The sequence below is a fragment of the Cervus elaphus genome, chromosome 30 (genome assembly GCF_910594005.1).
Source record: "Cervus elaphus chromosome 30, mCerEla1.1, whole genome shotgun sequence".
Lineage (NCBI taxonomy): Eukaryota > Metazoa > Chordata > Mammalia > Artiodactyla > Cervidae > Cervus > Cervus elaphus.
This window is the reverse complement of record NC_057844.1, coordinates 32,738,289-32,754,164: the sequence shown is the minus strand read 5'-3', so window position 1 is coordinate 32,754,164 and position 15,876 is coordinate 32,738,289.

The following is a 15,876-nucleotide window of genomic DNA, read 5'->3' as shown; positions in this document are numbered from 1 at the left end:
GAGGGCTAACACTGAAGGGGGTGGGCCAGGCCTAGAGGCGGCCAAACTATAAGCTGAGAGAAGTCAGAGTGGGAAACAGCCCCCGTGTCTGAAAGAATAAAGACCCTCTCTGAAATCACAGGCACCTTCACAGCCGCAGACACAAAGGTGTACTTGGCCAGCTGGTACAGGCGCCTGAGAGCCTCCCAGTACCTTCCAAGTCAAGTGATTAAGCACAGCCATTCTATTTTAAAATATTTATTTATTTGGCTGTCTTGGGTCTCGGTCATGGCACGTGGGTTCTTTTCATTGCAACGTGCAGAACTTTTCGCTGTGGGCAGTGTGCGGCCGCTAGTTGCTCTGCGGTGGGTGGGATCCTAGTTCCCAGATCAAGGAGTGACCTCATGTCCCCTGCATTGCAAGGCAGATTTTTAACCACTGGACCACCAGGGACGTTCCCTAAAGAGTCATTCTGAACAATAAGTTGTATAAGAAAAGAAGGTGGTATATTCAAAGTTGATCACTTACTACTTGTCTTTTACTGAAGTTTACTATCTACCTGTATTCTTGAGGTTATTGGATTATTGTGGAAACCCTATCAGGGTGCATTACTGGGCATCTCTTATCAACCCCACATTCAGTGATGTCACGTCAGTAGGTGGAAACCAGCCTTGGTGAGAGTGTGTGCGCCACAGAAAGTGGCAAAACACTTGATTCATTGTTAAACCAATCAGGACTTGATTATATATCAGGGCTTGATTTATTGTTTTGCTGATTGTCTAGACTTCAGAAAGTGATGAAGGAAATGTTAATACTGCATATTAAACTGAGAAAGTATATTATGTGTATAGCTGTTAAATTGTGAGTATCTGGAAAATTAAAAATGTATCCTTCCAGGATATGAAAATATTATCTGACATGGTAAAGAATACACACACATCACTGATAAATAACTGAAGTTTTGATATAGCTTTTGTTGTTTTACTTTTACACTTAAGCAAGAATCGCAACTAACAGTTATATTGGAACTATGTTCATCAGTGGCGCCTCTAGGTTGGCTGTGGATACAAGTGTGCAACAAAAATTAACTGACAGCGTTCTGTGAGAATCAACTAGATAAATGGAATTTACAGTCAATAGTATTACATATTTTTTGGGGGGGAAGGGATAGTTAGGGACTTTGAGAGGGTCATGTACACACTGCTATATTTAAAATGGATAACCAACAAAGACCTGTTGTATAACACATGGAACTCTGCTCAACGTTTTGTGCCAGGCTGGATGGGAGCAGGGCTCTGGGGATGATGGATACATGTATATGTATGGCTGAGTCCATTTGCTGTTTATCTGAAACTACCACAACCTTGTTAATTGGCTATATACCCCAATAGTGAGGGACAGGGAGGCCTGGCGTGCTGCAGTCCCTGGGGTCTCAGAGTCAGACATGACTTAGTGACTAACAACAACAACACCCCAATACAAAAGAAAAAGCTTAAAGTTTAAAAAAAGTTACATACTTTTTAAAAAATTTGTAAACTGTATCACATATCTATACATCTATTATATACACACCTATAATGTATAATAAACCTATATATTATTATACAACATATAGTAATTATGCAATAATAATGTATAATAAGCCTATATGTTAAGTACATTATACACACACACACGCACACATTTTTACCCCTGAGAACCGGTTGCTTAATACCTACTGCCTACGACTGTACACACTGGTACAATGTCATGCCAGACTTATAGAACTCAGACCGCAGGCCAGCGTGACAAGCTGAAACCCTTCTGGTCTACCTCCCTCCATCAGTTTCCGTATGACGCAGAGAAAGAGCCCCTCAGATACATTCAGCAGAATTATGCTCACTTTCGACTTTACAGTAGGGGTGTGGGTGGTGGTTTGCTTTGGAGCGTTGCCGTGTTACGACCAGAAAAGTTTAAACAGATGCTAACATACGCCTACACACTGCAGAGCTAACCAGACAACTTGCCCTGATCTAAGTGGGCGGCAGCAAAGCTAAACCTACAGTAGGTTATAATTTAAAAGCCAGAAAAGCGGCAATCGTGACACATGACCAGCTCAAGACAGACAGGTGACAGCTTTCCTCCCCCCAGACTGCAGGAATCCCAGCTATGCTGCAGGGACCCAGAGCCAAGCCTCATCATAGCTGGACCTCTGGGCAGGGGGTGGTTGAGAGGGGCGCTGGGTGTATCCAGTCTTGCGCTAAGTTTAGTTTGTGAATAATACACTGTCTAACTCCTAATGGCTCACTGTCAGGAAACAGATAATTAAGGCAGGAGTCCTCCGTAAACGTGAAAGTATCCGGAATGGCCTGTCACTCATAATGCTAGGGGAGGGAAATTTGCCTCCTTTCCCAAGTGGACTGTGGTCACAGAAGCCCCCGCCTCACAGGTCCTGGGGCTCTGTGGACCCTGACCATCTCACACGTAGATGCTCTGCCCCCCACGTCAGACTTAGACGCGGAGTCCTTACTGCATTAAGGTCTGGTGGTGGCTCCTGAACAGTGAGGGCGGTGTCTTCGTGGGAGAACAGATCCTTCCCGTCTTCACAGCATCCCCGGGTCCAAGTCAATCACGGCATGTCTCAGGCAGCCCCACCCCAGGTGGAAGGCCTTCTCTGATCGCCTGTAACTGCAAAGGCCCAGCTCCACCCCAAGTGAGGGGGCGCTTGGGCAGACAGGCCTCTATCCTCCAAACGAGGTCTAAGTGAAGTAAAAGTCGCTCAGTCGTGTCCGACTCTTTGCAACCCCAAGGACTATATAGTCCATGGAATTCTCCAGGCCAGAATACTGCAGTGGGTAGCTGTGCCCTTCTCCAGGGGATCTTCCCAACCCAGGGATCGAACCCAGGTCTCCCGCATTGCAGGCAGATTCTTTACCAGCTGAGCCACCAGGGAAGCCCAAAAGAGGGTTAAGCAGCCAGTTATCTCTGCTAGGGAAATCCTGTGTTTGCTTCGTGGGTGCTTTAGAGAGCTTATCTTTCTGTTTGTTTCTCCTGATCGAAACCGCTTTGGCCCATGGACAAACCAGCACCAGAACTGACCCAGCAGCCTCGACTGAGAGTTGACTTGGGGGGTTAAAGGTTACAGTTTTTGAGAAAGGCAGTCAAACATTAATGATGGGTAAAGTTCTTTCCCTCTTGCCCCATGAGCTGACTGGGTGATCCTGTTTGTTCTACAACGTGGACAGTATTTGCTGAGGGTAATTGAAATCCGCCGCACAAACAACCTCCCTCATCTCCTGCCGCCTCTGGGCCACTGTGTCAGGTGAGCACCGCCAGGCCTTATCAGGCAGCCGGAAACAGCCTGGTCCTGTCCCCGACCTGCTCTTCATCAGCCCCCACACTGGACAGATGCTGCATGTTCTGTGAGACCTGCTGGACCAGAGACTGGAGTGTCTCAGATGCCAGGAGCCTCCTGGGCTTTTGAGCTTATCGTTGTTGTTGTTCAGTCGCTAAGTCCTGCCTAACTCTTCATGACGCCATGGACAACAGCACGCCAGGCTTCCCTGTCCTTCACTATCTCCTGGAGTTTGCTCAGATTCATGTCCATTGAGTCAATGATGCCATCCAACCATCTCATCTTCTGTCATCCCCTTCTCCTCCTGCCCTCAGTCTTCCCCAGCATCAGGGTCTCTTCCTGTGAGTTGATTCTTCACATCAGGTGGCCAAAGTATTGGAGCGTCAGCTTCAGCATCAGTCCTTCCAATGAATATTCAGGGTTGATATCCTTTAGGATTAACTGGTTTGATCTCCTTTCAGTCCATGGGACTCTCAGGAGACTTCTCCAGAATCACAGCCTAGAGCTTATACCTCACTTGCAAACATGCATCCCACGGTGCCCAAGAAATCAGGGCATTTTCGTCACCAGAGACACTGAGTTTATTCCTGTCTCCAGCCCCCAGGCTCCTGGATGGCCCTGGGTCATGCTCCAAATTTGACATCTACAGTGTGATGCATTTCTTTGTTCATGGACATGTTTTCATGCTTGGAGCAGTGCCTGGCACATAGTGAATATCTGTTAAACCCAAAAATGAATCCTATTACCTCTTCTTCAGGACTTCCCTGATGGCTCAGATGGGAAAGAATCTGCCTGCTAATAATGCAGGAGCCCCAGGTTCGATCCCTGGGTCAGGAAGATCCCCTGGAGGAGGGCATGGCAACCCACTCCAGTATTCTTGTCTGGAGAATCCCATGGACAGAGGAGCTTATCGGGCTACAGTCTATGGGGTTGCAAAGCGTCGGACATGACTGAGCAACTCATACTTTTCACCTCTTCCTCACTGGTTGCCCATTGCTTTCATGCCACTTCCCATAGCTCCTGGGGGGATGTGGCTGTTACCTGGCCCACGAGAAACAGTGAGATGACCGAACCAGGCCAGCAGAGCTGGGAGCTGACCCCTGTGGGCCTCAGCAGGAAGTCAGCGGGCTCAGAGGCCCTCGTGGGCCCAAGGCTGAGGCCTAGCGGGTGCCTCTTCGTCTGCCAGGCAAAGATCAAGCTGGCCCGTGTGGTGGTGCACCAGCTGGAGGAGAAGGAAGCACAGTCCAGCCTGCCATGTGGACACCAGGAAAACAGCTTGTTGAAAAAATCAAACTGAATTCTTAGCTGCCTTCAAAAGCGTGGCCAAAGCCATCCGTGACAGACCATCCCCTGATCTGAGCTGATGTCCCTCGGTGCCTGGCAACATCTACCCCATCCCAGGCTCTCACAGTCCCAAGATCTGTGGTCCTGAGGCTTGGCTTTCCTAACACAGCCCAGAAGGCCTCCTGTGGGAGAAGGAGCCACATCCGTGAAGACCGCATCTCTAGGCAGTGAGAGAAACCCGCATCAGCCATCACATTCTTCGAAACGTCTCTTGTCATGAGTATTCAGCAGGGAGCTTAGGCTCACTTACCTGAGGCTGAAGCTTGCATGCAGGAAAGCACACAGCGTCACCAGTCACAGCTGATCCACGCCAGCAAAGCTGTGTACAAGAGCCCTGCGAGCGAGGTCACGTGGGGGCTTGGAGGAGCAGACAGCCTGAGCCCAGGAGGCAGCCACACTCTGAAAGTTGCCCCCAGTGCCTCAGGGGTTCTCTCTGCAGGCCTGGAGAATGCGGCACACTCGTGTTTACACAGATAAAAGTTGGCCACGAGATGATCGATGCTCCCAGGAGCCACAGCAGGCGTCCTCAACGCCTACAGATGGACATTCTGCATCTCACATCATCTCCAGCGACTCAGATACAGTGTGACTGCATGGCTTTGACAGCCTTGGAGAGCAATCCAATGCATTACTATTTTCCACCATGGTGCTGGCTCCCAGTCACTAAGTCATGTCCGACTCTTTGTGACCCCACGGACTGCAGCCCACCAGGCTCCTCTGTCCGTGGGGATTTTCCAGGCAAAAGCACTAAGGTGGGTTGCCATTTCCCTCTCTGGGGGATCTTCCTAACCCAGGGATTGAATCCACGTCTCCTGCGTCTCCTGCATTGGCAGGAGAGTTCTTCGCCACCCACCCACCTGGCAAGCCCATTTTTCACGACATAAAAATCCAAACCATATAGTTGGGGCAAATAACAAATCTCTGGGGATGGATCCTTATTATCCAAAGTGGTTATTTACTTTGGTCCACTCACAAACTGATGAGTGGATCAAAAACTGAATTTTGATTTGATTATGTGCCTATAAAGGTAACCCAGGACCCAGACTGAGTAACTGTCCGTCAAAGTCTCTTCTGACAACAGCAAGCATTATAGCATGCCAATAACATTTTTATCAGGTAGTTAAGTTAATTACCTGTGGTAAACGTGTTAGCGAGACAAGTGCGGCTTGTTGTCAACATTTGCCGACCACTTTAAAACACTGCCCGGCCGTGTGGGAGGAATCAAGGGTACAAGAGTTTGCAGATGCGTTGACACCTGCTGGTGAAGTATAAAATCAGATGCAAGCTTTAGGCTGAAACCTGTGTGTTGTTTTTCCACCACAAGATGGCTCTGTATGGCTTCTTCTCAGAAGAAATATGGGCTTGTGTGGCAAATCTGTGTTTGTGAAGCAGCAGCAAGCTCTGGGCAATGGTATTGCCCAAACTGGATGGTCAGTTTTTTGTTTTTTGTTTTTTTGGACGGTCAGTTTTTAAAGGAACCTTCGTCCTGTTCTCCGTAGCGGCTGGACCAATTTACATCCCCATCAACAGTATATAAGGGTTCCCCTTTCTCCACATCCTTGCCAACATTTGCTGTTTGTAGACTTTCTGGTGATGGCCACTCTAAATGGTGATAGCTCATTGTGGTTTTAATTTGCATTTCTCTAATAATTAGTGATCCAACAATTCCACTCCTGGGTGTATACCCAGAAAAACCCAAAAAAACACTATTTTGAAAAGACACATGCACCCCAGTGTTCCTAGCAGCGTTATTTACAATAGCCAGAATGTGGAAGCGACCAAGTATCCATCAACAGATGAGTGGATAAAGAAGATGTAGTATATACAAACAATGCATTATTGCTCTTCAGTCACCGAGTCGTGACGACCCCGTGAACTATAGCACACCAGACTTCCTTGTCCTTCACTATCTCCCAGAGTTTGCTCAAACTCACATCCATTGAGTCAGTGTTGCCATCTAACTATCTCCTCCTGCCTTCAGTCTTTCCTAGCATCTTTCCCAATGCATTATTGCTCTGCCACAAAAAAGAATGAAATACTTCCATTTGCAGCAATGTGGATGGACCTAGAGGATATTATGCTTAGTGAAATTAGAGAGGGACAAACACTGTATGATACCACTTATATGTGGAATCTAAAAAATAAGCAAACTAGTGAATATAAAAAAAAGGAAACAGACTCACAGATAAAGAAAAACTGGTGGTTACCAGTAGGGAGAGGGAGGTAGGGAGGGGTAAGGTAGGGGTAGGTGATTAAGCTACTATGTAGAAAATAAACTCTAAGGATACATATCATACAACACAAGGAATATAGCCAAGATTTTACAATAACTGTAAATGGAGTATAATCTTTAAAAACTATCAATCACTGAAACTTGTGTTATGTTGTACATCAACTATAAGTCAATAATAAAGAAAGAAACAAATTCAGGCAAATGTTTCATAAGAATGTTAAGGGCAAAAGCCAGAGCATAGGATATAATGAAAGACAGATAAAAATTGATAATTAAAAAGCATATATGTTTAAAAAATCCAAGAGCAACTTAAAAAATTTAAAACATGATGACAGAAAATATAAAAACATAAAAATAGCATATAATATTTTATTTATTTTTAAAACTCCTGGTATTAGATATCCTTTCTTCATACCCAATGTGGATAGTTCTAACAGCCTACAGAATAAGTCCCTATCTTCCCCTCTTTAAAAAAAATTGTTTTTGGCTGCACAGGGTCTTCATTGCTGCAGCAGGCTTTCTCTAGTTGTAGAGAGTGGGGGCTACTCTCTAGTTGTGGTGTGTGGGTTTCTCATTGAAGTGGCTTCTCTTTTGCAAAGCACGGGCTCTGGGGCGCCTGGACTCAGTAGTTGTGGCACACAGCGTTAGTCACTCCGTGGCATGCGGGATCTCCCAGGACCAGGGATCAAACTTGTGTCCCCTGCATTGGCAGGCGGGTGCTTAACCACTGGACCACCAGGGAAGTCCAGTATACAATATTTTAAAAACTCTGTAGAAAGCTTCGAAGATAAAGCTGGGGCAAGCTTCCAGGAAATAGATCAACAAGAAAAATAAGAACGAATAGGTGAAAACAGTAGAGGATTAGGGGCATCACTGAAGAAGTAAGCCAAGGAAACCTCCAAAGATGCCGGACATGGCTTTCCAGACTTTGAGAGCCCACTCTGTGCCCACCCCCGTGGTGAAAACAGGCTCTGTGCATCCTTGTGAAATGTCAGAACACCGTGAGACGGAGAGGATCCACAGAGTTTCCAGTTTCATAGCAGGTCCTGGAGCCACCAGTCCAGGTGAGGAGAGATCAGACGTGCTCCGGCAGGAATTTCTCCAAGAAGGTAAAGCTCATAGGACACCTGATGTGTTGGAGCATATTGAGAGAATACAACTGGTGGGAGTTAGGTTGAATTAGAGATAAGTACAAAAAGCACAAAAGACCGGCTAAAAACAGCAACAAAACCCAGACAGTTTTTAAACTCTGGATAAATTTTAAAGTTTTGCAGGAAGGAAAGAGACGTCACAGTTTACTGCATGGATCAGCTGTGGCTAGCACTGATATAATCGTATTAGTAAACACACTGAAGGTGGTCTAAGGAAAGCTGTGTCATAATCCCAGCCATCTATGTGGTGACTAAGAGCACAGACCCTAAGGCCAGGCCGCCCAGGCTCAAACCTGTGCCAGGTCATAATAATCCGATTATGAGTTGTGTAGGTGGGCCGGCCCATCACTCTGACTCAGTGTCCTTATCCATAAATTGGGGATCATAACTGAACCTATTTCATAGAGCTTGGGGGAAGAGTGAATGAATCAATACATAGGAAAGGCTTAGAACAATGCCTAGCCTGTGGCAAATTCTATACAAGAGTAAACCTAGGACTTCCCTGGTGGTCCAGTGTTTAAGAATCTGCCTGCCAGTGCCGGGGACACGGGTTCCATCCCTGCCCAGGAAGATCCCATGTGCTTCAGGGAAACCAAGCCTGCAAGCCACAACTACTGAGCCCACTGAGCCGCAATTACTGGAGCCCACACACCCTGGGGTCTTCATTGCTGGGCCAGGTGGCTCAGGGTGAAGAATCTGCCTGCCAATGCAGGAGATGCAGGGTTGATCCCTGGGTCAGGAAGATCCACTGGAGGAATAAATGGCACCCCCTCCAGTATTTCTTGCCTGGAAAATTCCATGGACAGAGGATCCTGGCAGGCTACAGTCCACGGGGTTGGGAAAGAGTTGTATATGACTGAGCAACTGGGCACACACTTTCACATGCTCTGGAGCCCGTGCTCCACAAAAAGAGAAGCCCGCACAGCTCAGAGTACCCTCCTCCGCCCCGCTGCAACTAAAGAAAGCCCAGGCAGAGCAATGAAGACCCAGAGCAGCCACAAAGAAATAAATAAAACACTGCTGTGTAACACATTCAGGTTTTTTTTTTTTTTTTAAGATGAACTTGAGATACAGAAATATAATTTAAAAATATATATATAGCATAGTTAGTACTGTTACTTTATAACCATTTAGGAGAATAGAGAAAGTGTGTGTGTGTGTGTTAATCTTCACATTCCATAAGAGAAAATCAATAGAAAAATGCCTAAGACTTAAAAATCAAGAAGTAGCACATTGGAAATGTTATTTAGAAATGTAAAGAAACATAAGGCACCCCCCTCAAAAAAAAAAAAAAACCAAGAAGAAGGCTGAGATGAGTGTAAAATTGTTGCTTCTGGAGAACAAGAGGTTGGAGAGAGTCTGGGTGGAGGTGGCAGAGGTCTGTTGCTTTTTGGAATAAATCTTATAAAATGATTTGAATCTTGGTTTGCCAGAGCAGACCCTGGGACAGGATTTGTGGGCATGAAGGAAGTGCTGGAGGGGAAACAGTGGGACAGGGGACGGACGTGGGGGAGGGAGGCAAGGCCCAGGCTCCCGCCCCTGCAGGCAGATTTGCCGGCTGCCTCTCCCGTCCCCCTGGCTAAGGCCACCACCCATCGGCCCACAGGTGGGGGGCCCTGCAGCCCTGGGGAGGGCCCTCGGGAGAGTGCTGGATGCTGGCGCCCAGAAGGCTGGTGATAGGACTCAGAAATGTAAAATCATCTGGGAGGTGGCCTTTAAATCGCTACAGGTCCTAAAAATCTAGTTCAAAACTCCTTCATTCGCATCTCAGAGCCAGACGCGTACAGCAATAAAGCCAACTCACCCCATCCCCCCGGGGGCTCCTGGAGGCTTCACAGCCGCGTTCCCGGGAAGATTTGCCAGTTTCTTTTCAAGTCCCCAAATAGCTCAGTGTGTACTTTAAAACAGGAAGCAAAGGACCGTTTCAGGGCCAAGTTCTTCCTGAGACCCCAGAATCATGGGGGCGCAGACAGCCCCCCATTTCACGAGGGGCTTGAAGCTGGGTGGCTGCCACTCAGGAGATGCATGCTCATTACTTATTGTCCCCCTCCCCCATGCAGTTAAATAAAAATGACTGTTTAATATGTTTTACAAATATACAAATTTTAATCCAATTGTAATATTCAAACAGCATTCTTTTGCAAATACAACCAGCAACAAATGATTCATTATTGCTTGAAGTAATTTTGCAAGACAAACCAGTCCTTTTCATTTTCTCCCAGATTCACGTACTTTCCTGTATTGCTCAGTAGCTTTATAGACCTTACATGTGACGCCATGAATAACATAAAGTCTTTCTTCATAAACACATAATCTTTCTTCACCAACCTTGTGGTCAATAAGTGGCCAATCTCACTCTGTTTCTAACATTCTGAACCACTAGCGCAGCACTGGTCCAGGTGTCCGTGAGGTGTCACCTCAAAGGCTCTGGGGTGCACCCCCTGAGCACCACGTGGGTCTGGCCTAGCATCTCATATAGAGATCCCCAATAAATAGCAAGTCCCAACCTTGACCCATTCTGTACAGATCCTCCTCCCTTTGTCGTTCATCACTGAGAGTGTCATAAACGTCACATCTCTGTGGGAGGCGAGGACGTCAGTTACTTGTTTGTGGCTGTCACAGACCATCCCAGGGAGAACACACTTCCTTCTAGAGGACAGTACTGCCCTTCTGCGGGCTTCTGCCCCGTGGGATTCTGGAGGAGCCCCCTGAGCCGGAGATAAGCCCCACTGGGAAGAGCCATGAACCTCAGGGCTTAAAATCATACCACAAAAAGCAACCAAAGATCTAAAATTCCAACCAGGGTACTGGCTCCATTAGTCTCAGCTGCCCCAAGTGTTACTTTTGACAAAGCGCTTTTTGCTCACTGTCAGGAGCAGGAATTCTTTTTTCTTTTAAAAAAACTTTTATTTTTTTAAACACCAAAATATTTTGTATTGGGGTATAGCTGGTGGCTCAGACAGTAAAGAATCCGTCTGTAATGTGGGAGACCTGGGTTCAATCCCTGGGTTGGGAAGATCCCCTGGCGGAGGAAATGGGAAACCACTCCAGTATTCTTGCCTGGAGAACTCCCATGGACAGAGGAGCCTGGGGGGCTACAATCCGTGGAGTCACAAAGAGTTGGACATGACTGAGCGACTAAGCACGCATACACACACACACACACACACACACACACACACACACACACAGAGCCGATTAACAATGTTGTGATGGTTTCAGGTGAATAGCAAAGGGACTCAGCCATACATACACATGTATCCATTCTCCCCCAACCCCCTTCCCATCCAGGTTAGCATGTAACATTGAGCAGAGTTCCATGTGCTATAGGTCTTTGTTGGTTATCCATTTTAAATATAGCAGTGTGCACATGACCTTCCCAGAGTCCCTAACTCTCCCTTCTCCCTGGCAACCGTAAGTTTGTTTTCTAAGCCTGTGAGTCTCCTTTCTGTTTTGTAAATAAGTTCATTTGTATCAGTCCTTTTTAGATTCCACATATAAGGGATGTCATATGATCCTCTCCTCTGTCTGACTTACTTCACCCAGTATGACACTCTCTAGGTCCATTTATGTTGCCACAAATGGTATTATTTCATTCTTTTTTATGGCTGAGTAATATTCCATTGTCTATATGTACCATTTTCTTTATCCATTCCTTTGTTGATGGGCATTTAGGTTTGAAGCAGGAATTCTTAACCTGAGTCCACATCCCATGAAACTGTATGCAGTCCTTGTTTGTGGAGATGCATGTGGGTTTTTTATGAGGGGAGGACCCTGGGGATGACCTCCCTACAACACCAGTTGTAATGATTGGCTCTAAGGCTGACAGAGAGCTTGTGGAGTGCAGAGGAGTATAAATTTTTGCCACGTTTGGTAGAGGAAATACTCACATAAACCAGTTTCTTTGACCCTATTTCCACTGGCTAAAGGAACGAGAAAAGGCCTGGAAAAGAGAAAACTGGAACAGAACCATTTCAATGCTCTCCAGTTGCAAATAGATGATAGAATTTCCTCTTTTTATAAAGAGGCAGCAACCTACCCAGGAGAGGAAGCAGCTGTTTCAACATGTGCTCAAATTCCTATTTCTAGAAGATTAATACTTGAGATCAGCTATTTTCTCTTCTCCACAGGTAAGTGACTATTAATAGAGGTCCTTTTAAGATTATTGGGCAAGTTTATATTGATATCACAGACATTACAGCAGTGGTCTCCAGGATACATTCTGCAAGTTCTTTCTGAACATGGCCCAGATGTCCCAGGGCTTCCCAGGTGGCTTAGATGGTAAAGAGTCTGTCTGCAATGCAGGAGACCTGGGTTTGATCCCTGGCTCGGTAAGATCCCCTGGAGAAAGGAATGCCTACCACTCCTGTATTCTTGCCTGGAGAATCCCATGGACAGTGGAGCCTGGCGGGTCCATGTGGATATGACTGAGCAACTAATACTTCCGCTTTCCAGACGTTCCCAAAGATCCAGGAGACCCCTTCCCTTCCCATCTCTCTTCCACACAACCCTCTGTCTGGAGAGAGATGGTTCCTATTTATTCGTGGCAGTGTTGGGAAAACTTTGAACTCAGTCAAGAAGAAAGAGTGATACAAACTGAGAAAAGAGCATGTCAGGGGAGTGGATGATGGCTGGGTGTGAGTAAGGAAGGAAGCCCAGTAGACTTGGACCAGAGTGGAGGGATGCACAGTGAGGCTGAGTGTGGGGGTGCAGCAAGAAGTCAGGTCTTTACCCTAAAGGCTCTGGGATGCCACTGAAGTTCCTGGCATTGGGGAAGGATCCCTTAACAGTAGTGTGGAGAAAGGACTACAGAGTGGGAGCCAGCTGCAGGATGCATCTGGAGATCAGGTGAGACAATAGCGGAAGGAGATGCAGACAGTGGGGGTGAAGAAAGATGGATGGCTTCCACCCCTAAGGAAAACCAAGGAGCCATCTAAAAATGGGGCGAGGGTTCCCGCTCATCTCTGCCGGGAGGTGGGGCGGCGTCTCTGTGGGCTCGGTGAGAAAAGCTGGTGGAGGAAATTATCAAACATGAACATCTTGCATGGGCTGCAGATAGAAACGGTGATCACTCAAGCACCTGACCCTGTGAGTAATCAAAGAGCAATCAGGCCCCACTCACTAGATGGAATCTGGCTGCTTCCGGCTTAGATGGATCTGAAGCGGGTGAGGGGTGACTAAGTGCTGGCCATACCCTGGCTCGGCAATTACAGCCGCAGGAGAACACTGCAATCAGGCTGAAGCAAGAGGAGGGCTAATTGGAGTAGCCAGGCCGGAACTTCGTGGTGAGCAGGCAACCAAGTGGGGTGATCTTGGATCTCCCGCTGGTCACGGATGGTTCCAGGGGAAGTCGTGGGGGGAGGGGACGGTCCAAGAACAGATGCTTCCAGAGGGCGAGGACTCTGCTGACACAGGACAGCTGGGAGCAAGGGCAAAAGAGCAGATGACGCCTGGGGACCTCTCTTGACTGCTTAGATGATCAGTGATCCCGGAGGCTCCCTGACAGACGAGGGAGATGGCAGCATCGGGGAATGTAGCCGATGGGCAGAATCTCTCTTGCTCAATCCTACCTTGGTCATCCTTGGGCTGACCTTGGTTCAACCCTTCACTCAATTTTTGTTTGAGCCAGTGTTTGAGAACCTAGTGTCATAACAGTTTACATAAAAAGCAGAGACATTACTTTACCAACAAAGGTTCATATTGTCAAAGCTATGGCTTTTCCAGTAGTCACGTATGGATGTGAGAGTTGGATCATAGAGAAGGCTGAGCGCCGAAGAATTGATGCTTTTGAACTGTGGTGTTGGAGAAGACTCTTGAGAGTCCCTTGGATTGAAAGGAGATCAAACCAGTCCATCCTAAAGGAGATCAATCCAATATTCATTGGAAGGACTGATGCTGAAGCTCCAATACTCTGGCCACCTGGTGCAAAGAGCCAACTCATTGGAAAAGGCCCTGATGCTGGGAAAGACTGAAGGCGGGAGGAGAAGGGGATGACAGGGGATGAGGTGGTTGGATGGCATCACTGACCTGATGGACATGAGTTGGAGCAGGCTCCAGGAGTTGGAGATGGACAGGGAAGCCTTGCGTGCAGCAGCCCATGGGGTTGCAAAGAGTCGGACAGGACTGAGCGACTGAACAACAACAGCACTTCATGGTTGGCAAAGGTGCTTTACAGGTATTTTCTCGTTAATCCTCACTATTTCTGATGGAGGTATCACTGTCCTCAATGGGCTGATGAAGAAACCAAGGTTCAGAGAGATCAGTTAATTGACCAAGTTCCCAGGTGATGCCCACAACAACTGTGTGAGGAAGGCAGGGCTGGGTCTCCTCTATCTCATAGAGAAGGAAGAGCAAGTTGGGAAGAGTTGCCCAAAGTCATACACAAGTAGTTAGTGGCAACCGGGGTTGAATCCAAAGTTCTTTCTACCCCACACCTAATAAAGAAGGAACAGAGAATTCCCTGGTGGTCCAGTGGTTAGGACTCTTCACTCTCACTGCCAAGGGCCCAAGTCCAATCTTTGATCAAGGAACTAAGATCCGGCAAGCCACAAGGTGCAGTCAAAAAAAATCAATAAAAGAAAGGTTCAGAGCTTTAAGTTAAACATGGACTTCAGGGATGACACCCTGGTGCCTTGCTTGATCTGCGAGGACAGTGGCCCTGGCTGACTGTCTTGGCTGTGCTGGACCAACACAGGAGAAGTAAACATTAGAAGATAAGAATACAGTTGGGATTAAGGGACTGTCTACTGCAGGGAAGTCCATATTTGAGCTGTTTTGTCCAGTTATCACCATAACTATGTGCATTCTTTCACACTGTGTATCTGACTTTTGGATAGGAAGACAGTTGTGTGGTGGTTGGATGCTGGGTCAGAGTCCCCCTCTTGTCAGAAGCCTCTTTGTTCAGCTGCTGTCTCCTTAGGGTGAATTCAGGACTATCGGACTTATTTCGTGTGAGGAAAGACTGACTATGTGCTAGTCAATGCTGGGTAACAAACCACCCCAAAATTTAGTGGCATAAACCAACACACATCTATTATCTTACCACTTCTGCAGGTCAGGAGTCTGGGTGTGGCTTACCTAGGTTCTCTGCTTCACAGTCTCTCCCAGGCTGCAAAGAAGGAGGCAGCCAGGGTAGGGTCGCATCCCAGGGCCTGGCTGGGGCAGAATCTGCTTCTAAGCTTACACGTGTCAGCAGGCTTCAGTCACTCCATGGCTGCTGGACCGACAGCCTCCGTTCCCTATTGGCTGGCAGGCCATCCTCAGTTCCCTATTGGCTGGAAGGCCATCCTCAGTTCCCTTTTAACTGGAAGGCCATGCTCGGTTCTTTGCCTTGTGGTGTCTCCAGCATGGTAGGTGTTTCGTCCAAGTGTACAAGCCCAGAAGGGAATGAAGTAATGAAGATGAAATCCCAATGTTTTGTAAACCTAACCACCTCCCATAACCTTTGCCTTATTCTATTAGTTGGAAACAATTCACGGGGTCCAGTCTACCCCAAAGAGGGGGTGATTACACAAGAATGGGATACCAGGAAGCAGGGATCATGGGGGGCCATCACAGAAGCCTGTCAACCACAGGGCACATGTAAGGACAGAAGGCGTAAGCCAGCACAAGATAGGGGAAAATATTTTTAAATTTTTTTTCTATAAAGATTTATTTGGCTGTGGTGGGTCTTCACTGCTGGAGGTGGGCTTTGTCTAGTTGAGGCAAGTGGGGGCTGCTCTTTGCTGTGACACGTGGGCCTCTCACTGCGGTGGCTTCCCTTGCGGCAGAGTACACAGGCTCTAGGTTTGCGGGCTTCAGTAGTTGCAGCATATGGACCCAGTGGATGTGGTGCA